Source organism: Rhipicephalus sanguineus, chromosome 3 (assembly GCF_013339695.2).
Source record: "Rhipicephalus sanguineus isolate Rsan-2018 chromosome 3, BIME_Rsan_1.4, whole genome shotgun sequence".
Classification (NCBI taxonomy): Eukaryota; Metazoa; Arthropoda; class Arachnida; order Ixodida; family Ixodidae; genus Rhipicephalus; species Rhipicephalus sanguineus.
Genome location: NC_051178.1, coordinates 222,392,468 through 222,416,404, shown reverse-complemented (window position 1 = coordinate 222,416,404; position 23,937 = coordinate 222,392,468). Strand labels below are relative to the sequence as shown.

Here is a 23,937-nt window from a genome sequence, read left to right as displayed (position 1 = left end):
AAAGTACGTCGCGTTGTGAAGTCGATCCAGGGTGTCGTCTATCCGTGGGAGGGGGTACACGTCCTTCTTCGTGATTTTATTCAGGCGCCGATAATCAACGCAGAAGCGCAGTGTCCCATCCTTCTTCTTCACTAACACCACAAGTGATGCCCACGGACTCTTTGAAGGCTGGATGATATCGTCGCGAAGCATTTCGTCCACTTGTTTCTTTATGGCCTCACGTTCTCGCGTCGAAACTCTGTAGGGGCTCTATCGGAGTGGTCGAGAATTTTCTTCTGTTATAATTCGGTGCTTAGCAAGGGGCGTTTGTCGGACCCGCGATGACGACGAGAAACAGTCCTTGTATTGCAGGAGCAGGGTTTTGAGCTGGTCTTGCTTGACCTTCGGAAGGCTCGGGTTGACGTCAAAATCCGGTTCGGGACCTCTATTCGTCAAAGCAGGTTCGGCAGCATCGAAGAGGGCGAAAGCATCGCTGGCGGCTACACATTCGTCGATGTAGGCAACCGTCGCACCCATGTTGAGGTGCCTATATTCGTGGCTGAAGTTTGTCAACAGTACCTTTGCTTTACCGTCATGCAGCTCGGCGATACCTCTTGCGACGCAAATTTGACGGTTCAGGAGTAGTTGCTGATCGCCGTCGATTACGCCTTCAAGGTTCGCAGGTTTTTCGGTGCCGACGGAAATAATGACGCTGGAGCGCGGCGGAACGGTCACCTGCTCTTCTATCACCTTCAGTGCATGGTTCCCTGGCGTCGCGTGGGGTGGGAGCGCTTTGTCTGAGCTTAGTGTTATCGACTCAGACCTCAGGTCGATAACGGCGCCGTGGTCACTTAGGAAGTCCATTCCGAGTATCACATCCCTGGAGCAGTTTCGTAGGATTACGAAGCTCGCAGGATAAGTCCGGTTATTGATGGTGACTCTCGCCGTGCAGATACCAATCGGCGTTATCAGGTGGCCTCCAGCTGTCCGGATTTCGGGTCCACTCCAAGCGGTCTACTTTCTTCAGCTTGGTGGCGAATGGCCCACTGATGACGGAATATTCGGCTCCGGTGTCGACGAGAGCTGTGACGCTGTGGCCGTCGATAAGAACATTGAGGTCGCTAGTCCGTCGTCTTGCGTTGCGGTTAGGTTGTGGCGTCGGATCACGGCTTCGTCGATTGGTCCCGCTGTTTCGACGTTGCGTCGTCAGGTTTTCTTCGGGCCGCGAAATTTCGTCGTGAGGGCTCCGTCCGGTTTGCGTCGTGTTCTGAAGGTCTCGTCGCGTTGTCGTCGTCGGCGGCCGCGGAGGATCTTCGGCATTTCGTCGTACAGCAACCGCACCTCCATCGGTTGCTGCCCTTAGTTTCCCGGATACGGGCTGGGCGACCGGCCCCGGTTTGGGCGAGTGTACTGCCGGCGGTGCGGTGACATGTAGCGGCCGGGCGACGGCGATCGGGAAGGTCGTCGTTCTTGCCACTGTGTTCCGGTGAGGTAGTCGTCAATGTCGCGAGGCCGTTCGCCTGGCTGCGGGCGCGGCGCGTTGATGGCGAATCCGCGTAGCCCCATCTGTCGGTATTGGCAGCGGCGGTACGTGTGGCCGGCCTCTCCGTAGTGGTAGCAGAGCGGGCGGTTGTCAGGGGCACGCCAAACGTCGGTCTTTCGGGGGGCGCATCCTTGTCCTGTCGGCGGGCGGTATGGCGTCGTTGGGGGTGGCGGCGGTGCCTGGCGGCGGAACTGCTGCGGCGGCGCGGCGTCTTGACGCGGGCGAGGAGGGGGGGCGTTGCGTCGGGCTGCAGCAGCATAGTTCATTGCTTGCAGCTGCGGCTGCACTGCATAGGGGGTGCCCAGCGACTGCTGGATTTCCTCGCGGACCATGTCGGCGATCGAATCGACTTGAGGCTGCGCTGAAGGCAACAGCTTGCACAGCTCCTCCCGCGCTATCGCTCTGATGGTTTCCCGTAGGTCGTTGGTGCCTAGCGAGTGCGCTTCGGTGTAGCCTGTCGACAGGGTTGAGCGGTTGTACTGCTTCGTCCTAATCTCGAGGGATTTTTCGATTGTTGTAGCCTCCTTTAGAAATTCGGTGACAGTTTTCGGTGGGTTCCGCACCAATCCTGCAAAGAGGTCTTGTTTCACTCCCCGCATAAGGAAGCGGACCTTTTTTTCCTCAGGCATGGCAGCATCGGCCAGGCGGAAAAGTCGCGTCATCTCTTCCGTGTAGATAGTTACCGTCTCATTCGGTAGCTGTGCTCTTCTCTCCAGCAGAGCAGCGGCCTTTTCCTTGCGGACGATGCTCGCGAAGGTATTGAGGAACGTCGTCCGAAAGAGGTCCCAGGATTAAGGCTCGATTCATGGTTTTCGAACCACGTCTTCGCGGCGTCTTCTAAGTAGAAGTAGACGTGGCGCAGCTTCTCTTCAGTGTCCCAGTGGTTGAAGGCGGCGACTCGCTCGTACGTCTCCAGCCAGCTCTCCGGGTCTTCAAACGACGAGCCACGGAAAGTTGGTGGCTCCCTTGTCTGTTGCATCACTACCGTTGTAGGTGACAGGGGGTCTGTCATCGTCTCGGCGGTCGATGTGGCGGTCTTCGGCTGCCTGGCGTTTTCGGGAAGGAGCCCGTACTCTGGTTGTAGTCCCTTCTGCCGGCGGCTGGTTCGAGGATCCGGGTTGTTCTTAGAGTCGTCTTCTTCGCGGCTTGGGCTTGGGTCAGCGCTCCGCGGTGGCGTCCGGATCATGAAGCAGCACCTCCACCAGATGTCACGTGGTCGTGACGTCGACGAAGACAGCAGTCAGCACGTCCGAGATGAAACTGTTTATTTGGCTGAACTTGTGGCCGGGAAAATGAAAGTCAAACTACAGCAATACACTGATAGCGTCGAACAGAGCGTCGACCGTCGATCAACTGACAAGCGGTCACGCGCGTCGGCTTTTATACAGGCGCTATCGAACTTTCCAGCAATATCGCTGGTGGCGGCGTAATCTCTGGACAAAGCTGGAACATTCGCGTGCGGGGCGCAATCTTAACAAACCGATCTACTACAATCGCGACGCTTCTAGAACACTACTTCGCGGACAGCGTCGAGCGTTGATAACCGTCCCTGCCGGTCAAACCCGAATACATCAAAACAAGACAAGAAGTGGGCGTGGCAATATAGTACGAGAGCTGTAACTACAGATTACGTAATTGTGATATGCTCGCTCAAAACAGCTGTCACTCACTGAGCCGAATGTTCTCAGTGCTGCCTGAGGCACTAACTTTATTTCAAGCGGGCGCACAACGAGCACACTGCATACACCGTCAAGCTTGCTAGCGCTATTTGAACACACTTACCTGTAAGTTTACGTCGTGCGGTGCTTGGCACTTCGCCGAAAGGTCACAAGCGCTGTCTCTTCGAAAAACAGCTTCTTCCACGTCATAGACATACTTCTCATTGCCAATGACAGCTTCCGTCCTTTCGACAGCACACTCTCGCGAAGGTACCCGTCCGCACACATCAGCGGGGAATAATCGGTGGCATCGCTGCTCGCCCGCTGCGCCACAGTGCAGCGAAGTGTCCCGATCTTCGCTAGTCTTGCACGTTCCAAAGTACCTACAAAACGACGCACATCGTGCCGTTGTCAGATGGGAGGAGACGCGGCGACCGGAGGCGCTTTGTCCCAGAGTTCTACGATACTCATCAACTCATCATCATCCATACGTCTATCCCGGCACGACCTCCCCCCCCCGGGTTGAGGAGGGGAAGATTTGTTTCGGAAAGACGGTCCTTGCTCGGACACGGGGGCTACCGCTGGGCGCAAAGCGCCAAACAGACGTAGCCAGTCTCACGGCCCCACGCCAGAGAGACTCGGCCATGGGGCTACAGTTTGGTGCGGCAACTTCAGTCGCCGCACACAAAACAGACGTACCCGAGAAATACCGCACGGCTGGAAGCCGGCGGGGTCCTACCCGGACGGGGGGCCACAGTTTGGCTCGACGAGTCCAATCGTCGTGCACTGAACTGTGACCGCATAGGGGCTACCGTTTGGCGCGGCATCTTTAGTCGCCACACACAAACTAGACGTACCCAGGGAGTACCGCATGGCCAAAAGCCAGCGGTGTCCTACCCGGACAAGGGGGCCGCCGTTCGGCGCGACGAACCGAGTCGTCGAGCACAGAACGAAAACGACCGACAGGGACCTCGTGGGCGGGGCCCAACAAGGCGACTGGATTACTCGGGCGCATGCAAAGCCCGGGTAAGCAACAGCGGAAACCTCGACCGTCATCACCGCTGTGAAGCAACAAACGTCGCCTGCACCCAGACCGGTTCGGGCTGTTGGTTCCGCAAACACAAGTGACTGGCACGCTAGGCCAGATCGGTGTACCTTAAAGAGAGCCATCATTAAAGAGTAATGGTAGGGTGGCTTAGTAATGGTGATCTGCCCTCCTGACTCACTAAAGATGACTGCCGGACGGTGCCAAGTTTCGAGAAACTTCTTAACGCCCAGACGCTGCCGTTCCCAGTGGAGAACAAACCAGATCTCCTTCCGCACTTTTGCAAGTACCTCATGAAGACCAGGCTGCCTCCCATCGAAAACGGCAGCGCACCGTGCCACCCAAACTTGGTAAGAGCACTCGACGAGAAGAAGCACGTACTGGTTAACCGCCTGCGCAGGCAGGGGATGCAAGAACCGAACGGTTTCGAATGGAACTCCGGGGTGGCCATACAAGCTAGCTACCTTTGAAGGAGGGCTGCTGGGAGTGCACACTGAGAGAAGATGTAAACCAAATCCTCCCCACTGCCACAAAACGGACACTTTCCTCTGGTAGGGATCGAGCAAAAGCCGCGGTAGTGTCGAATGCCGTTCAGCATGCGTTTGAACTGGTTTGAACGTGCCACGAGGTATGTGAGGGCACGTTGAAACGTGCCGTCGTATGATAATTGATAGTAGCGCAGGCCAAAGACACGGACAAAAGAAGGCACACGAGACACCACAGCGCTGTGGTGTCTCATGTGCCTTCTTTTGTCCGTGTCTTTGGCCTGCGCTACCATCAATTATCATGCAACCATACCAACAAGCCCAAATCGCCACCCTCATCGTGCCGTCGTACGCCTCGCGGCGGCTTTGTATTACTGGTTGTTTCTCAACTAGCTCGCCAGGGCGGCGCAGCTTGTACATTTTAGGCGCGCCACCTGGGCAGCGCTGGCTACCCATACGAGGACTTGATCCATTGGGCACACTTGCGACTATTTACTGCATGTATCATGCCGCAGTTCGAGCACGTGTGACTTTTGAACGGTGTCTGCGTTCGCGTCTTCTGCACTACACGTGGCGGCAACCCGGAAGGCATATCCTATGCACTTTCCAGCACAACGCTCGCGCATCCTGAACGGGTGTCGGAAGTCCTAGTATTTACTACTGGCGTACCAGCAAGTTCGGGGAAGCGATCATTGTAACCTTGGCACTTATCGAAAGCGCAATCTCTTGCGTGGCACGGACGAATTCGATGTGCACGCAAAAAGCTTTCGGCGCACGAGTACAGATTTGTCTTTCAATCACGCATGAAAGTGTCCATATGATGCTGGTATTTCACTCAGCCGGTTTATTACAGTAATCGGCGGCATGCACGCCACCCTCGCGACAGTTTTACTCGCCCTTGCAAGTTAAGGAAAACCAACGGCATCCACTTTTCGCTGGCGTATACCGTATTATAAGTGCAGTATTAGTACCTAAAGTAGCGTTATGTAGATTGTTTCGATTATACTGACGTCAGCGTCATAAGCATTCATCATTTTATTCTGTTACGAGCAACTTTAAATTGTCTTGCAGATGCTACATTCGGTGTGCAATGTTTCATAACACTCCAAACATGACCCTAATTTGCTTGCTAGTGCCCTTTCTTTTTCCTAAAAACATTGTGACCTTGTTTCTGTTGTGAAAAACTAAATGCAACACACATCGACACATAAAGCTTAAGCAATTTATTTTTCAGATGTCCCATGCCAGCGAAGACGGCTAAAAAACAATGCCGTACCAAGCCAGAACCTACCTAAGACATCATGCCACGATGAGAACAAAGATGGTCGCTTAAAGGTACCCTGAAACGGTTTTCGCGATTTTGTACGAACACATTGGGCCGGTAGAGCAAGTCCTAATTAAGGATCATTTACAGACGGATTTAAGCTCTGCGTAAACTGTGTAATCTATTACAAGGCTTTAAAGCTGCGAATCGCTACCGATCACAGCGCCTCAGCTAAACGCGTCCGCCCATTTCCAGTGCGTGTCGTCTTGGAAGCGCAACGTCACGTAGGCGGCTGATCTGATTGGATATGTCCAGTCCACGTCACTGAACCTCCGGTAGGCAGCGAGCGTCGTCTGCCTGGGTCGCCTGTGTTACAACGTGCTCCGTGGTGACGTGAGCCGAGCGATAGTGTTTCTCTCGCGGTTTCTTTTCTTGGACACAATGAACTTCCCTAGCCGTGTTGTGTACCACATATTTAGCAATTGGTGACTTGTAAAGCTGCGACATCTTGAAATGTTCGTGAGGCATCTGGCAAACGGAATCCCTTCAGCTAGTCGCTGCAATGAGCGTCGTGCTCTCGCTATCTGTTCAACGCCACGATCCACGTGTCTGTGGCTGTAACTTCACCCCTGAAGACACAACCACATTGCCCGAGTTTGCGCTTATCGGTTATCGTTCGCGAATTATTTTTGTTTGTCTGCGTGCTTTTCCAGGTTGTCGCCGTACAGGGGAATAAAATAAGATCTGCTGGTAATGTGGCGGCACCTGTCGGAGCAGATATCAACCATTCCACGAGCTTCGTCTTTGTTGCCAGACGGCATGCTGCTAAGGTCCCTGTATTTTTCAAAGGTAGCGCAAACCATTGTCTGAAAAGGAAAGGGAGAATTTCCTCCCCGCCCTCTGCGTCTCTCCTCTCTTCTTCGCCCTTTTGTGCTCCCCTATTGGACTAGTCTCGACACGTGACCAGTTATCCCCGATGACCTCGCCGCCTCTTGCTCTGGCGCCGGAAAACGACGCCATTAGTGGGCGTAGAAACACCGCCGCACGTGCACGCTGTGCGTGAGCGCGGGCTTCTTATAGCTTTTTACAGTTTGCAAGACGCCAACTTGTTGCGCCTTTGGCTGCTCGAACAGCATTGCCAAGGGTGTCAAGCTTGCTTTTTTCTTCCTCGTGGAAAGGGAAACCTCAAACGGCGAGCGATATGGTTCCATTTTATCGGGAGAAAGAATTTCGATTGCCACGACGAGAGGCTTTGTGAGGTAAATCGACCACTATTAAACCCTTTCGCATATATTTGCCATTCGAACTCTTTTAGATGGAGCTAAGGCTCGATACTGATGCCCAAGTTAGACAAAAAAAAGCGGCGTGACATTATCGGCAACGCTTTCTCGCACACTACATTTACAGCGAAAATAATTGTTCTGCGAAAATTTACTGCAACGTTTCAGAAAAATATCTTTGCAAGATCTCTGTTTTCTCGCTCAACCCTGGCGTGGCCCGTAGATTTTACAAAATTCATTTGCCAAAGTCGTTAAAAAGCTTACTCTGAGAAAGTCGGAGCTGTTCCTTCAGTGCTCATAAATAGAGGGTGGTGACGAGATGTGTACGATAAAGAAAGAGACATGGCAAGTAAGTAGCATCGATCGATCAGCGTAATTTTCTGAACGTAAAAAAAAATTTACTTAGCAATACGCTGCAAGGCTGCCCATATGCAAACTATAATTTTAAACGCATGTTTGTTCTCCAACCCTCTAATTTTTTCCCCTGAACTATATGTTTATTTGAAGCAGGTGTAAGGTTTCATTCTTTGTGTTGTCAGTTTTTATATTTTTTAAAAATTTATCCGCATTTCTCAGCGTTTCTGGTTCAGTGTTACTGATACTCTGTGTTCAATAATAATTATTATTATAAGACAGTTGCTGCATGTTTCTCTTTGATGCGCTTTATTATTTTGTTGTAGTTTTGAACACTTCGGCCGTATTTCGTTAGGAAAATTACAGAGGGTACATTGGAGGTTGTCTGTATATTTCAGAAACAATTCACGGACGATCAGTTCGAGCCAGTCATCCTTGCGACAAATGGCTGCAAGAAGCTAAAGCCTAATGCGGTTCCCTCCATATTTATGCAGCGGCCAGTCTGGAACAGTCTCCAATTAAAGAGCTAGCTCAAATGAATGAGCACGAGCAGCACACGATGGAACGAAAAAGATATTTACCTGAGGGGGCAACAGAAGCGCGTCAACCCAGTTCGAAATTTAAAAGAATGCGCGCGGGGGGAATTTAGCAAATATGTGCCTCCGCCGTGTTGTGTGTTCATAATTTGATGTAGCGTCTGATTTTCAGAAATACGTCTTGTGAACAAACACCACGGTATCCGAAAAGAAAAACGGCAGCTGCAAATACTTTTACAGTGAAAGCTGTTATGAGATCATTTCTCCGGCCGTTTTTGGCGCCGTAGTTGTCCGCCGCCGCCGCTGCAGCCGCCGCCGCCGCCGGTGTCCGTAACCAGTATCGCTCGAAATAAGAAAAAAAACTAAATAAGAAAAAAATTCCAGGATGGAACGAGGTTCGAACCTGGGCCCTCTGCGTGGGAGCCCAGTATTCAACCTCTGAGCCATGCCGGTGCTTGAAACTGCTTTGCAAAAAGGTCCTATACAGGCTTCATGTCGGGAAGGAACCACATTAGCATATGCAATATAGCGTGGTAGAAGATTAAAATAAGCACCAAGCGTCGCACAACGCGAATTCTGTAACCAGGCGTCAAACAATTGCGAATTGCGCAACGAGTAGGTTGTTGAATGCTTCCAACCCATTACAAAAGGGCTCTGCCATAATTATTCATCGTCATCAGGCGCAGAATCAAAAAAGTGCGCATAATCCCTTACATGCGTTTAGCAGGTACCAACGCTCTCTGTAAAATGACGAAAAATGGCACAGTGCCTGCTGCCCTACTTCTAAAAAATTACATTTATAGCGTAGTGGGTTCCTCGCAAGTGCACTTGTATTGGTTGCCAAGGAAGCCCATAAGCACATGATCCACTTCCTCGGGGTCTCAGTAAGATTACAATGATTTATAGCGTAGTGGGTTCCTCGCAAGTGCACTTGTATTGGTTGCCAAGGAAGCCCATAAGCGCATGATCCATTACCTCGGGGTCTCAATAAAGTTCTTCGCCCCCCCCCGTCTCTCTTCCACGTCAACGTATACAGCATGACGAGAGAGGGAAATAGCGACCGGGCGTCACCCAATGCAAATTACATAACTGGTGGGCCGTTTAAAGATTCCAACCCATTACAAAGGGCTGAGCCATAATTCTTCATCGTCATCAGTCGTCACGTCAACAAAGTGCACATAATGCCTTACAGACGTGTAGCTGGTGCCTCGCTTCTCCATAGAATGACGAATAATGGCTTAGTGGGTGCTTCCCAACTTCACAAAAATTTTGATTTGTGGCGTAGTGGGTACCTTTCTAGTGTACTTGTATTGTAGCCCCAAGAGAGCTTAACAGGCTCTAGAAACGCCGCTCTTCCAGCTTTCGCTGTGACTGTGCTGCGGTTTCAGCACAGGCCTGGCGTCTTTTTTTTGGATTGCGTTTAATATGTTCTGCCTCTAGTTCGCCTGATGCGAGCGACGTATCCTATACTTATGAACTCAAATACAATGCACAACTGCTAGGTTTTCAAGTTGTCAAAAGAGGTCCCAGGTCCAGAAAGCTGTTCGCGCGTATGGTGCCGCAATGAGATTTCTTATATATGCCGGCACCAGTGTGCGATTTGGTGCTTATAAAACGCGAAATGATAGCTAATGTACCGACCAACCACAAACTATTTTTACTACACATCTTACGTACGAACAGCTGTGTGAATCTGTGCCCAGAAATGTCGCGTTTCTAAGCAAGTACAAGCAAGCGCTTCGACGCGCCTTGCGAGTCTCGCCCAATAATGGCGGCCGGGCGAGGAGGAAACGGCGCTGAGAGGAGGAGTTTGCGCTACCTTTGAAAAATAGAGGGACCTTACACGCTGCCGGGCACACTGGGCCTCCTAGATTGCGCGCAACCTGTCGGTGCGCAATATCTGAGGCCATGACTGGGCGAAGCTGAAACCGTCGAGTGCGCTCATGAAAGCGCTGCGATCGCCGGCGATGCCAGCGTGTCTGTGAGCTGAGGGTGCAAGGCAGTGGGGAGAAGGAGGGTATAGATGTAAATTTCGTAGCGGCCTTGGTACACGGTGCGTCGCTTAATTTCTGATGCAAATGATTTGGGGATGCTCTTTCTAAACGCTGACAAAACTTCAAAAAAACGTTTCAGGGTCCCTTTAAGAGAACTGTCCCAGGCGAGGTTTCGCCGACGTACTGAACTGTCAGCCAGAGTGAGTTAATTTGACCGCATAACACAGAATTTATCGTGCACATTTAAGGTTGGCACCTCACCAGCAAAGGCTTGTTGGTGCCATTTGCGACCGTGCAAGTCACTCAGGGCGACACCGATATTTTTGTTACGAACCCATCCCCGTACATTGTTACGTTGGTGCGAGGGGAATGTCTCGGCAGAGCAGAAGCCCTCGAAGACGCACAAGTTATGGACGCACCGGGTGACACGCACTGCGCCAGCTCTCGTACGCTCAGTGCTGTTTCCAGATCTGATTCGTCACCCGCTGATGTATTTTGGTTCCTCGATTGCTGACCTTACGCCGGTCGAGCGTTCCCAGCTTCTATGCCTGTTGGAAGTTACGTAACAATATCGTTCTTCGTTCGATGTCGCACAAACTTCTCTCGGCCGTACGTCTGCTGTCACGCATTGCATCGGTACTGGCGCCCAACCACCACTGCGGCAACGTCCATATCGCGTATCTCCAGCGGAGCGTCGTGTAATTAACGAGCAAGTCGAAGACATGCTTCGTCGCGACGTTATTCGACCCTCAAGTAGCCCGTGCTGTTTTCCTGTCGTTCTCGTTGCGAAGGACGGCTCTGTGCGGTTCTGTGTGGACTGCCGACGGCTCAGTAAGATTACCCGGAAGGATGTTTATCTCCTACCACGAATAGACGACGTCACTGACAGCCTGGAACGAGCAGAATTGTTTTTCATCGCTTGCGCTCAGGGTACAGGCAAGTTGCCATGGCTGATGATGCTCCACCGAAGACAGCGTTCGTCACACCGGACGGTTTGTACGAATTCAACGTCATGCCGTTTTGGGTTGTGTAATGCGCCCCGCGACCTTTGAGCGCATGATGGATATCGTTCTGCGCAACTTGAAATGGCACACGTGCCTGTGCTGCCTCGACGACGTCGTCGTTTTCGCCCCGGACTTCTCCATACATCTTGAACGCCTGCGGCATGTTTTGACGTGTTTGAGCGACGCCGGGATACAACTGAATCTAAAGAAGTGCTGATTTGCAGCACGGCAGCTGACAATACTAGGCTACGTCGTGTCCAAGGACGGAATTCTTACCGATCCAGCCAAGCTTCGGGCCGTGACCGAGTGCCCCAAACCTACGTCCGTCAAAGAACTGCGCAGTTTCGTAGGACTATGCTCCTACTTTCGGCGCTTCATACGAGACTTTGTTACTATCATATCGCCGCTGACAAAGCTCTTTGGCGGCAACGGGCCCCTCAATTCGTGGTCGTCCGAGTGCGACGACGCTTTCGCACAACTCCATCGTTTGTTGAGGTCTCCTCCCCTACTACGCCACTACGACCCTGCGGCCCCTACAGAGGTACACGCGGACGCCAGCGGTGTTGGCCTCGGCGCAGTCCTTGCGCAGCGCAAACCTGGGTTCCCGGAATGTGTCGTGGCACATGCAAGTCGTACGCTTACTAAAGCCGAGACCCATTACACCGCCACGAAGAAAGAATGCCTGGCAATCATCTGGGCCTTTACGAAGTTCCGACCTTATTGTATGGTCGCCCATTCGATGTCGCCACCGACCATCATGCGCTGTGCTGGTTGTCGTCACTGAAGGATCCCTCAGGCCGTCTCGCCCTTTGGGCACTTAGCCTGCAATACTACGACATCCGCGTGCTGTACCGCAACGGACGCCAGCGTGCTGACGCCGATGCCCTGTCGCGCTCTCCCTTGCCTGACGACAATGCCCACAGATCAGTGTCTCACTGTCGTTTCTTCCACCGACATTCACGCTATCGCTACCGAACAGCGCAAGGATCGATGGATTGCCTCACTGATAGATTTGCTGACTGATCCATCGGCAACACATCCACTCGCGCGTTGTGTCGTCAAGCCCACCATTTCGCCGTTCGCGACGACCTCCTCCACCGCCGCAATTACAGCAGCGACGGCCGCCAGTGGCTACTAGTAATACCTCGTAGTCTGCGTTCTGACATATGCGAGTCGTTCCACTCTGATCCGCAGTGTGCGTACTCGGGGGTATTGCAAACTTACTACCGCATTCACCAACGGTACTTTTGGCGAGGGATGTACCGTGCGGAAGTTCGTTCGCTCCTGCATCGATTGTCAGCGCCGCAGAACCTTAACGCACCTGTCGCCGGCAGTTCTGCAACCTCTACCTTGCTCTGACCTGCCGTTTGGGCGCGTTCGTATCGATTTGTATCGGCCACTTCCTCTGACATCCGCTGGTAACCGCTGGGCCATCGTCGCTGTAGACCACCTCATGCAATACGCCGAAACTGCCGACCTCCCAGCAGCTACAGCGCAGGATGTAGCCACCTTCCTGCTCCACTGATTCATGCTACGTCACGGTCCACCCCAGGAGCTGCTCAGTGATCGAGGCCGTGTCTTGTCGGATATCGTCGAAGCCATTCTCAAAGAGTGCAACGTTGTTCACCGCAAGACTACTGCTTACCACCCACAGACGAATGGCCTCACCGAACGCTTTAACCGTACGCTCAGCGACATGCTCTCCATGTACGTCGCCGCCGATCACACCAATTGGGACGCCATTCTGCCCTCCGTCACCTACGCCTACAATACCGGCCCTCGGAGCACTACTGGCTTTTCGCCCTTTTTCTTATTGTATGGCAGGCACCCCTCGCACAAAATCGACACAGTCCTTCCATACAAGCCGGATCGATCTGAGTGTGCGCCTATTTCTGCCACAGCCAGACTTGCTGAAGAGTGTCCCGAACTTCCAGAGAACTTCACTACACATGACCAAGAGCGGCAGAGAAGCATTAGCGGTGACAAAACCACATCCTATAGCCCACGTTCCTCCCTGGAGCGCTCGTATGGCTCTCGATCCCTACCACTGTAACCGGCCTCTCTTCAAAACTACTGCCCAAATACGAAGGCCCCTACAGTGTCGTTGAACGCACATCCCCTGTAAACTACCTGATCGAACCCATCGATCCATCCTCGCACATGCGCTGTCGAGGATGCGACATTGTCAACGTGGAGCGCCTCAAGGCCTACCATGACCCGCTCATTGTGACAAGTTGTTAGGTCGCCAGGCGGCTCCCTTTTCGTACCCAGGGCAATTGTAGCGAAGCCTTGGAAATGTGCAGTAGGTCGTCCTCTCGAGCACTTTCTGGTGGGTCGCCCTCTTCAGCTCCTTTCGGAGAGAACGCAGTTCGTGCAGAGTCGGTCCCTGCCTTTACTATCGCTGTCATCCATCGTCGCCGAGTGCCCGCCAATAAACGTCTTGACAGGTGGAAAAAACAAACTTGCAGCGCTGTGCCGAAAAGTGAACAAAGCTGGCAAGAAAGATATGTGGGAGAAAAAAAGCACAGAAAGCACTTTGTCGAATGCAAGAAAGCTGTAGTGTACAAGATTCCATTTACGTGCGGAAGTTGCTACATCGGCCAAACCGGCCGATGTTTGAATGACCGGTTACGAGAGCACGCATATTCGCTTAACGGATCAGTGCCCAGTCATTTAGCCTAGCACTGCAAAGCATGTGGCTGTCAGCCAATTCTTGAGCGGTGCACCGTTTTGGAATCGTACAATCAGCAAAGAACACGTGAGATTAGTGAAGCACACTGTTGTATCGCGATCATGTAGCTATGATCGCACCCCGCCGTCCAACCGAGGCTCACGCACTGCGTTCGACAAGAGCCCTCGAACAAACGACCACATCAGTCTGACGCCGATGAACAAAGAGCGCGAGGCCCTCTGTTCCTTTATTCTTGTTCATTTTTCGAATATACAATGTTGTTGACCGAATTGCCTGTTTCGCAACTGTTAGAGTAAGTTAACGGAAGTTCGGTGGATTACCACCAGATTACCTCATATGACATCATCACATCATCCCCTCCTTGAAAAAGGCACTCTTTACTGAAAGCAGAATAACAACGTTACATTATAAACAACAAGCATGTCTGAAAATATGACATTCACACACGTAAAGTAAAGAAACATTGATTAAAAAATATTAGAAGATACTTATCACAGTAGAACAACAAAACGAAAGAAAAAGAAACACAACAGACATACTAATGCACAGTGCATCAAAATTACAAGACCTCGCATCAAGAGACTAAAAGCTACATCTTGTAGTCCTTGGTCCATCTTGGAGGGTGGCGCTTGCGTATTGGACGCCCAGTTTCAGCGTTTGAATTCGCCTGTTCGCTGGTACTGTCATTTGATGGTGGCATTGCATTACCTTCCCCCTCCTGCAGGCACGTAGCCAGCATTTTTTTTTCGGGGGGGGGGGGCAAGCCCTAATCGTTTGAAAGAAAGTCTTTCCATGGTAAAAAGAAAGAAAGTTGCCCGGAGATATAGAAGAAAGTGAGAACAAAGGGGAATGCAGCACAAGAGGCGAGTTAATCCGCGATGGAAAGCAATTTCTTGAGACTGCAGTAAAGCTAGTGCGTGTGCACCAGAAAGAATGCTTTCCGACCAAATAATCTCGACCAAGAAGGGCCATACAGGGTCAATGACGGAAATGGGAGTGACAAAAAGAAAAAAAAGGGGGTGGCGGAATGCAAGGGAATCGGGCGCCCATTTACGTATGTGCGGCAAAAAAGAAACATGTCGAACACTCTCTCTATCAAACTTCTCACACCTGTGCCGTAACAGCAGGCCTGCGAGAAGAACGTGAGTCATTTTATGGCACCATTTCTTAAAAAAACGAACAGATACATTCGGGAAAACAACTTTATTGGACAACAAAGAACCAAAACACGCGGATGCTTTCATGACACAAAAGATGCAGAACGCTAACATTCATTTTAGCAAGCAATTTTAAAGAATGGCATTGCGAATGGTTTTACCATATTGTAAAGGTCAATGCAAAAGAAAAAAAAACGAACACGTCGACTGGCCAAAGAGGGCGGTTCACGCTGCAATTTTCATGCGTCGTGGTTTCTCCATAAACACAGCGATAACTTCGTCGACACTGACTTGCATCCGATGAATGGACATTAGGGCCAGGCCATTAAGCCGCTCTTCAGCGGTCCGATTCCTCAAATATGTTTTCACTCTTTTCAGTGTCGAGAAGCTGCGTTCTGCAGCAGCTGTACTCATTGGGAGCGTTGCCAGTATCTTGAGGAGTGTCTGAACGTTCGGGAAGAGGGCTTTGTCGCATTCAGCTAAAGAGTCTGTCGCAAAGCGGGGAAGTTCCTCCTCTTGCATGGCTTGCCATTTAGTTTTCCAGATTTCCCATTCACCTTTTAGTGTAAGGATATGAGCTGTTGTCATATCTCTCAGGTAAAAATCGAAGGCCGGCTGCACAGATTCAAATTTGCCTTTGGAGGCATGCTTCGGCAACACAAATTGCAAGCTTTGAAGTGTTTCCCGATGGTTTGCAAAGCGCCGTTTGAGGGAAGCTTTCAGGTCATCTATGTATGGAATGAACAAGGCTCGCCTGTAGTACTCTTCTGCGGAACTACAATCGTAGTTTGCCCGGTATCTCTGTGTTCCTACCACCCGTGGAATATCGCATTTCACTCCGAACTCCGCTGCTCTATCTATCTTGCCGTGAAGATAGGGGCGAAACTTTGATGTAGCCTAGATGATGGCAAGGCACTCCTTTTCTGTTGTGGAATAGTTGGCCTCCACCTTAGATAGCGACTGGCTAGCATAGCTGATTACCCTTTCCAATCCGTCAGTCCTCTGCACAAGAACGGCGCCGAGTCCTACATTGCTTGCGTCGGTGTGCACTTCTGTTTTGGCGCATTCGTCGAAATGCACGAGTAACGGAGGCGTCTGCAGGCATTGTTTTAGTTCTTGAAATGCTTCCTCCTGCGGCGTTTCCCACTTGAACTCGACGTCGGTCCTGGTAAGGTTAGTAAGTGGCTCGGCAATGCGGGCAGTTTTTAACGAACCGCCTGTAATAGGCGCACAGGCCGAGAAATCGACGCACGGCCTTGTCGGTAGGCGCCGGGAATGTAGCGATGGCGACTGTCTTCTGCGGGTCAGGGCGTACCCCGGACTTGCTAATCACGTGTCCCAAGAAATTTTCTGGCTTCAGGGTGAGTCCGCAGCTCTTTATTGCTTGAAGTACAGCTTCAAGCCGCCGTAGGTGTTCGTCGAAGTTTGAGGCAAACACAACGACGTCGTCCAAGTACACGAGGCAAGTCTGCCACTTCAAGCCAGCCAGTACTGTATCCATGACACGTTGGAAAGTCGCGGGTGCCGAGCAAAGACCAAAGGGCGTGACCTTGAACTCGAGCAAACCGTCTGGTGTTATGAAGGCAGTCTTTTCTCGGTCTCTCTCGTCGACTTCGATTTTCCAGTAGCCTGTCTTGAGGTCCATCAACGAAAGGTACTTGGCATTGTGTGTCGTCTATTCGCGGGTGAGGGTACACGTCCTTCTTCGTGACCTTGTTCAGGCGACGATAGTCGACGCAAAAACGTAGGGTTCCATCCTTCTTCCTCACTAACACCACAGGTGACGCCCACGGACTCTTGAATGGCTGGATGATGTCGTCGCGTAGGATTTCGTTGACCTGTTTCTTGACGGCCTCGCGTTCTCGCGTCGAAACTCGGTACGGGCTCTGACAGATTGGTCGGGCACTTTCTTCTGTTATGATGCGATGTTTTGCAACTGGGGTCTCGAATCCTTGACGACGACGAGAAGCAGTTCTTGAATTGTAGGAGCAGGGCTTTTGGCTGGTATTGCTTGTGCTTCGGGAGGCTCGGGTTGACATCGAAGTCGGGTTGGGGTCGTCGATCCGTCGAAGCAGGTTCAGTTGCATCGAAGAGGGCGAAAGCATTGCTGGCGTCCACGAATTCGTGGATGTAGGCGACCGTCGTACCAATGTTGAGGTGCCTATATTTGTGGCTGAAGTTTGACAGCACTACCTTTGCTTTGCCATCACGCAGCTCGGCTATGCCTCTTGCGACGCAAATCTGACGGTTGAGAAGTAGGTGCTGATCGCCCTCGATGACACCTTCAAGGTCTGCGGGTTCTTCGGTGCCGACGGAAATGATGATGCTGGAGAGAGGCGGAATGGTGACGTGCTCTTCTATCACATTCAATACGGGGTTTCCTGGAGTCGTGTGTGGTGGCAGCGCTTTTTCTGAGGTTAGTGTTATTGACTCAGACCTCAGATCGATGACGGCGCGTGGTGGCTTAGGAAGTCCATCCCAAGTATCACATCCCTGGAGCCATGCTGCTGTAAGATTACAAAGCTCGCAGGATAAGTCCGGTTATTGATGGTGACTCATGCAGTAGAGACTCCAGCCGGAGTTAGATGGCGCCCAGCGGTCCGGATTTCGGGGCCTTGCGAAGTGGTCCTAACTTTCTTCAATCTTGCAGCGAATTGTCCACTGACGACGGAATAGTCAGCTCCAGTGTCAATGAGAGCGGTGACGTTGTGGCCGTCGAATAGTACGTCGAGGTCGCTAATCAAGCCGTCTTGCATTGCGGTTAAATCGCGGCGTCGGGTCACGGCTAGGTCGGCTTTCCCGCTGCTTCTACGTCGTGTCAACAGGTCTTCTTTAGGGACTGAGGTTTCGTCGCCAGGGCTTCGTCTGCTTCGCATCGTGTTCTGCAGGTCTCGTCGCGTTGTCGTCGTCGGCGGCCGCGGAGGATCTTCGGCATTTCCTCGTGCAGCAACTGCACCTCCATGGGTTGCTGCCCTTAGTTTCCCGGATAAAGGCTAGGCGACTGGCCCCGGTTTGGGCCAGTGTGCTGCCGACGATGCGGTCGTTCTTGCCACTGTGTTCTGGTGAGATAGTCGTCGATGTCGCGAGGTCGGGGTTAGGTTAGGTTAGGGTAGGTTAGGTTAGGTCTCAATAAATAGAGGCGTCTGAGGGGGGCACTTCAGCTTTCATTCAGTGTAGCAGCTGTTGTAGTCGCTCACCGCTACCGTATGTTCTTATGAACGCAGGACGATGCCACTCTTTCCAGGGCACCGCTACTTGGGACCAGGCAACCGGCTGCACAACGGAGAGCCCGTAGGCGAGGACGACCGCATTGCAAGGTGCCACGACGAGGCTTATATTCCTGTGCCCAAAGTGACGCCGACGTGTTTGCTGTGGACCGCCAATAGACCAACGAGTTCTTCAATGATTTTGTGACCACAGGCAACTGGCACTCTGCATTGGGAGCTGTCGGTCTTGGTACGAAAAATGTCGTCGAAGAAAAGGTGTAGGACGGAGTCTTTATGGAATGCCACCCGTACGGAAATATGGTAATCATGAACAGCCAGGACCATCATCAGCAAAACGTCAACAACACGATACAACAGACGGCGGTGACGAAGAAATGTCCGAGACGGCAGCGGACGCCCCCTCTGCCCCCCAGCAGGAGCAGGTATTGGAAGTAACCATGCGAATAAATCCGAACACGTTCAACAAATTCTACGAGTACCTCGCGACCATGGAGTGGTCACAGTGTTCAATTACAGCAAGATTCTTACCACCAGACATCGCTGAAATACGACGGTGAAAAGAACTTCCCTGGTGTCGTAACAAGCATGTCACGCCTTCCGGTCGACCGTCCCTACTTATAAATCCCACACAGCACTTACCTGAATTTACCAGCTCACACAAAAGCTGTCCAATGCTCCGCCAAAATAACTGCACACGGCTTAAGAACACCGTGGAAAGCTGGCTCTTCAATAGTGCAACCTGTCAAGTCTGACATGCTCGTGTATGGTGTATCATCAATAAGTCTGAACCACAGTATGGACACTGGTATGTGCTGCATCACACATGGCTCAACACACAATGCCATGAAAGCACAAACCATAGTTCCATTCAGCATAGACCACCACGCAGAATTGGCCAAAAGCTACTGGGGTCTCGAAATACAACCAATGACAGAAAGCACCACGCCACAATTTCACTTACGACTTTGTGCACATCGATGGCATCAGTCCTCGCATAACAAAATTTGTCAATCAATATCCCTTCAAAGGCCAAGTAGGCACCCCAATTGTTAACTACCAGCACAAGTTTGACAACGCGTGGCTTCGCATGGGCCCCACTTATGGCGCTGGCAACGAACTGCTCACTCACTCTGTGCTTGGTGTACCGGCAGACGCTGCAACGTACACGACAACAAACTTTTCCAATATCAAATCTTACACTCAAACTCCCGAAGAGAACACCATTATGCACCTACGCCCCGAAGACTTTCAAAACAAGAGACGCGTCAGATATCTCGAACCACTGGAAAAATCGTAGTACCGGCGTGGCTTTGGTCCCATGACACAAGGTTCTATTCAACCCAGCATAGGTTTTGGTATCATGGCTGTATCTAAAGCAAACAAGCACGATCCAGGAAGCTCGGACAAGTTTCAAGACGTCACTGCATTCTTTCAAGTGGACACAGAGCTTGTCATCCACTCTTGCATGGTCACAATAGCACCAGACTGTGTAATGCTTCCTGCCAGTGAAGGTCCTTATCTCCGGCACACCCGCGCCAAAATCAAACTACCTCCCAACAGTCTGTCACGTGAAGGACGCCAAGCACAGCTCCGTAACACACAAGAAGACATCAGAGCATACGAAGCTGAAACCACTAAACTGAGTGAAAAGCAAAACGCTCGAAGACACTCAAAGCAATCAAAAACAGTACCATTTGCTCCAGAATAAAAGCGTTCATTTTTCATCAGACGACGAGTCATCTATCAATATATCTGCCAGCATTTCTTGCTGTCTCAATATTGGCATCCTCTCATCGTCTTCTCTCCTCATTGCTGCCATCACATCGTCATAAAAATATTCAAAAAACCAAGCATTTGTCATATTATATTCAGTCTTCAAATTCCTTGCATCTTCTGGCAAGGTAGCAGTATTGACAAGAGGAGCAACGTCCTCCACGTCTCCTTGTGGTGGCTGCATACAAATAAACGTGCCAAATGTAGCTGCTGTCGTTGTCTCCAACTCTCAGAGTGTTTAAAAGTTAGAATGTAAACTTTTTCTGAGTGAAACCTATGACGACATCGACTACTCACCAGCATATTCCAAAGCAGGAGCTCGCGGCAGCAACAACCAAGTGTGTCGGCAACCGAGAGGCAAGTGAATGAAACTAGGTCGTCCCAGCCTCGCAAATGCGTGCCTATAACAACTACAAAAGCGTCCTGTGAAAAGAGGCCCTTACTGGCTTGCCGAGTGGCACAGTAATTACCTCTTCGAGTGCCGGGCCGCTTAATGGCTTTTCAACCGCTCCTGTAGGGCGCGTAATTACTCTCCGAGGCCGCGCCAGTAATTACTTTTTCGGAACATACCCCTTGAGGGGTGCGGTAATTACTGTTTCGACTCTGTGTACGGTCGGCTCTATGCACGATCATTATCTCTCCGAGCAGGCCCATGGAGGGGTGCGGTAATTGCTTCTCTACTCTTGCGAGGCAGGTAATTGCTTTTGCGCGACACGCCCCCTCGGGGGCTTCAGTAATTGCTTTCTTCCACTCTTGGCGCACCCCTATAATTACTGGCCCGGAGGGGCCCCGATAATTGCTTCCTACTCGAGCCGTTCCCTTTACCGTGGCCTCTTTCGTGTAAATATATAAAGCGCCACACCTCGCATGCACTTTACAGTCGCCCACAGCCCTTCCTGCTAGAGCGGCTGCCACATTCGGTAAGTCAGCTGTTTCTTTCGAGCGTACGCGTTGCTTATACTCTGCGGCATTGTTTCAGAAAAAAACATGTCTGCTGCGAAGAGAAACCGCGATGAGGACGAAGACGAGGTACCGCTGCACTGTATTCTAGAAGTATTCTTTGCTGACGATGAGTATATATCCAGGGAGAAGCTACAGACTTTGCTGATTCAAGCATCGAAAATAATCCCAGCCAGTCTAATGAGAGCATGGAGGAGTCTCAGACAACTTATAGAAGCGTGGACACTGTTTCAAGAGCAGACAATGAAAAACCAGGAACATCACGAGGAAGAGTTACAGAAAATATACAATCCCCTCCGCTGTGGGCACTGCAACTACAAGACATTCCAAAGAGAAGAATTGTGCACGATATCTTTCCCGCCAGAAATGACCGAGAAGCTCAGGACATTTGTCTTGAAATTATTAAATGATTCAAAGTCGGATCAACACAATACACAGTCACAGCAATCTCTGATGGAACACTGATGATGGAACACTGATGGAACCAGCATCCTACACGTCCACGTCATTCACGACTGTAGCTGGAGCAACGGAAGCTGCAGATGTGTTGCATTTAGTGGCTTCGCTAGAAGACCAAACCGCTCGTCTATTTGGTCTACAAATGCAACCGCTTGGGAATTCTTCCATCTTATCCAGTATTTGTATAGCCACCCCCAAGTCCTGGAATACTTTAAAGTGGGAAGAGCAGATTGGGCTGCTGACTGTAGAGCTCAAGACATGGGACAACGCAGGCATTCGGGACACGAATCCTCAAGAGTTTTGGAAATACTGTACACGCAACCTGCGTGTGCAACTCCATGCAACGACGCAAGCAGAAGTTCGGCAAGCAATCCAAACGATCATTCGCTATGTGCACGAGAGGGTAACCAAGCAAAAGCCAGAAAACGTCAAAAGAGAGCAGCGGAAGAACCCCTCTATGACTGGATCAGGCAGAACCCGGTATCGCCACTAACCAACATCGTGAGAACACCAAAGTGGGTGTCCATCCCCACATGAGATTTATTAGACTCGATGACAAGCACTTGCAAAGAGCCATTCAAGACTTCAATGACGAAATGTGTACCTATACAACATTGGACTTTTTCGAAATGTATAAAAATACTCAGCCACTGTTCGATGCTCTCGACGGTGATTTAAGTTCTTTTTATATGACTGTGGATGATTTGTATAAAGCCGTCATCGAACTGTTAAACTTTCAATTCGATGAAAACCAAAATGAAATTTCCGACTTTGTAAACAACCTCTGTATGCTCGTTGAAAAAATTGTGCCAAAAAAAACTGCATGGAAGTGGTGTCTCCTTTGAGTGTTGGCAAAAACTTTTTCTTTGACGCTGTGCTTTCTTTTTATATAAACAGAGGAACTAGCCGTAACTTTAACCGCTTCTCTAACTTTCCCCTTCAAGACACAGTGGTTCAACATATACTGTTGTGGAACCAACCCAACTGCGAATCTGCTGCCTTCGACATGGTGAAGATCTTCGGTGGTGATGTAGACTGTGGCTGTGAAATACTCTCCCGACCAGACCATTACAAGAACGCCCGTCATTCTCCTGTCCAACAAGGAGGTGTTTCCTAAAGACAAAGCCTTCAATCACCATGTGTGGAGATACAAGTGGAAGGCTTGTCCCTTGCTTAAACGTCACGACAAGAAAGTGCACCACATGTCTTTGATATGCTTGTATGACAACTTTGTACTCGATGCAGACTACACTCTTGCAAGGCAACAATAAAGATCCTCTCGTAAACCTTTAAATCCTGAGTACTTGGTCAATGCTTCGCAATCATCTACTACAACAGCAGCAGCACACAAAATTTAGCAGAGTGGTTAGGTTAGGTTAGGTTACATTAGGTAAGGGTAGGTTAGGTTAGGTTAGGTTAGGTTGGGTTGGGTTGGGTTGGGTTGGGTGGGGTAGGTTAGGTTAGGTTAGGTTAGGTTGGGTTAGGTTGGGTTGGGTTGGGTTGGGTTGGTTAGGTTAGGTTAGGTTAGGTTAGGTTGGTTAGGTTGGGTTTAGGTTGGGTTAGGTTAGGTTAGGTTGGGTTTGGTTGGTTAGGTTAGGTGGTTAGGTTAGGTTAGGTTAGTTAGGTTAGGTTGGTTGGTTAGGTTGGGTTAGGTTGGGTTAGGTTAGGTTAGGTTGGGTTAGGTTAGGTTGGTTTGGTTAGGTTAGTTAGGTAGGTAGGTTAGGTTGGGTTGGGTTGGGTTGTTGGGTTGGGTTGGGTTGGGTTGGGTTAGTTGGGTTGGTTAGGTTAGGTTAGGTTAGTTAGGGTTAGGTTAGGTTGGTGGTTAGGTTGGTTAGGTTGGGTTGGGTTGTTGGTGGTTAGGTTAGGTTAGGTTACGTTAGGTTAGGTTAGGTTAGGTTAGGTTTGGTTAGGTTAGGTTAGGTTGGGTTAGGTTGGGTTGGTTAGGTTAGGTTAGGTTAGGTTAGGTTTTAGGTTAGGTAGGTTGTTGGGTTAGGTGGGTTTGGGTTGGGTTGGGTTGGGTTAGGTTAGGTTAGGTTGGGTTAGGTTGGGTTGGGTTGGGTTTGGGTTGGGTTTCGGTTAGGTTAGGTTAGGTTAGGTTAGGTTGGTTAGGTTAGGTAGGTTAGGTAGGTTAGTTAGGTTAGGTTTAGGTTGGTTGGGTTTGGGTTGGGGTTGGGTTGGGTTGGGTTGGGTTGGGTTAGGTTAGGTTAGGTTAGGTTAGGTTAGGTTAGGTTAGGTTAGGTTAGGTTAGGTTGGGTTGGGTTAGGTTGGGTTGGGTTAGGTTGGTTTAGGTTAGGTTATGGGTTAGGTTCGGTTTAGGTTAGGTTAGTTAGGTAGGTTAGGTTAGGTAGTTTGGGTAGGTTGGTTAGGTTGGTTAGGTTAGGTTAGGTTGGGTTAGGTTGGTTAGGTTGGGTTAGGTTAGGTTAGGTTGGGTTAGGTTAGGTAGGTTAGGTTAGGTTAGGTTAGGTTAGTTAGGTAGGTTAGGTTGGTTGGGTTGGGTTAGGTTAGTTAGGTTAGGTTAGGTTAGGTT

At 50.6% G+C, this 23,937-nt stretch overlaps 1 long non-coding RNA gene across 2 annotated transcripts; it reads left to right on the top strand.

Moving 5' to 3' along the window:
- Positions 1–23,239: 23,239 nt before the first annotated feature.
- On the top strand, positions 23,240–23,851 carry LOC125757980 (uncharacterized). Of its 2 annotated transcripts, none has more exons than XR_007415622.1 (3): positions 23,240–23,340; positions 23,614–23,688; positions 23,815–23,840. It is a non-coding gene; the product is annotated as an uncharacterized LOC125757980 (long non-coding RNA). The 2 variants fall into 2 exon arrangements; XR_007415621.1 differs by having other exon boundaries at positions 23,246–23,345; positions 23,609–23,688; positions 23,815–23,851.
- Positions 23,852–23,937: the final 86 nt, after the last annotated feature.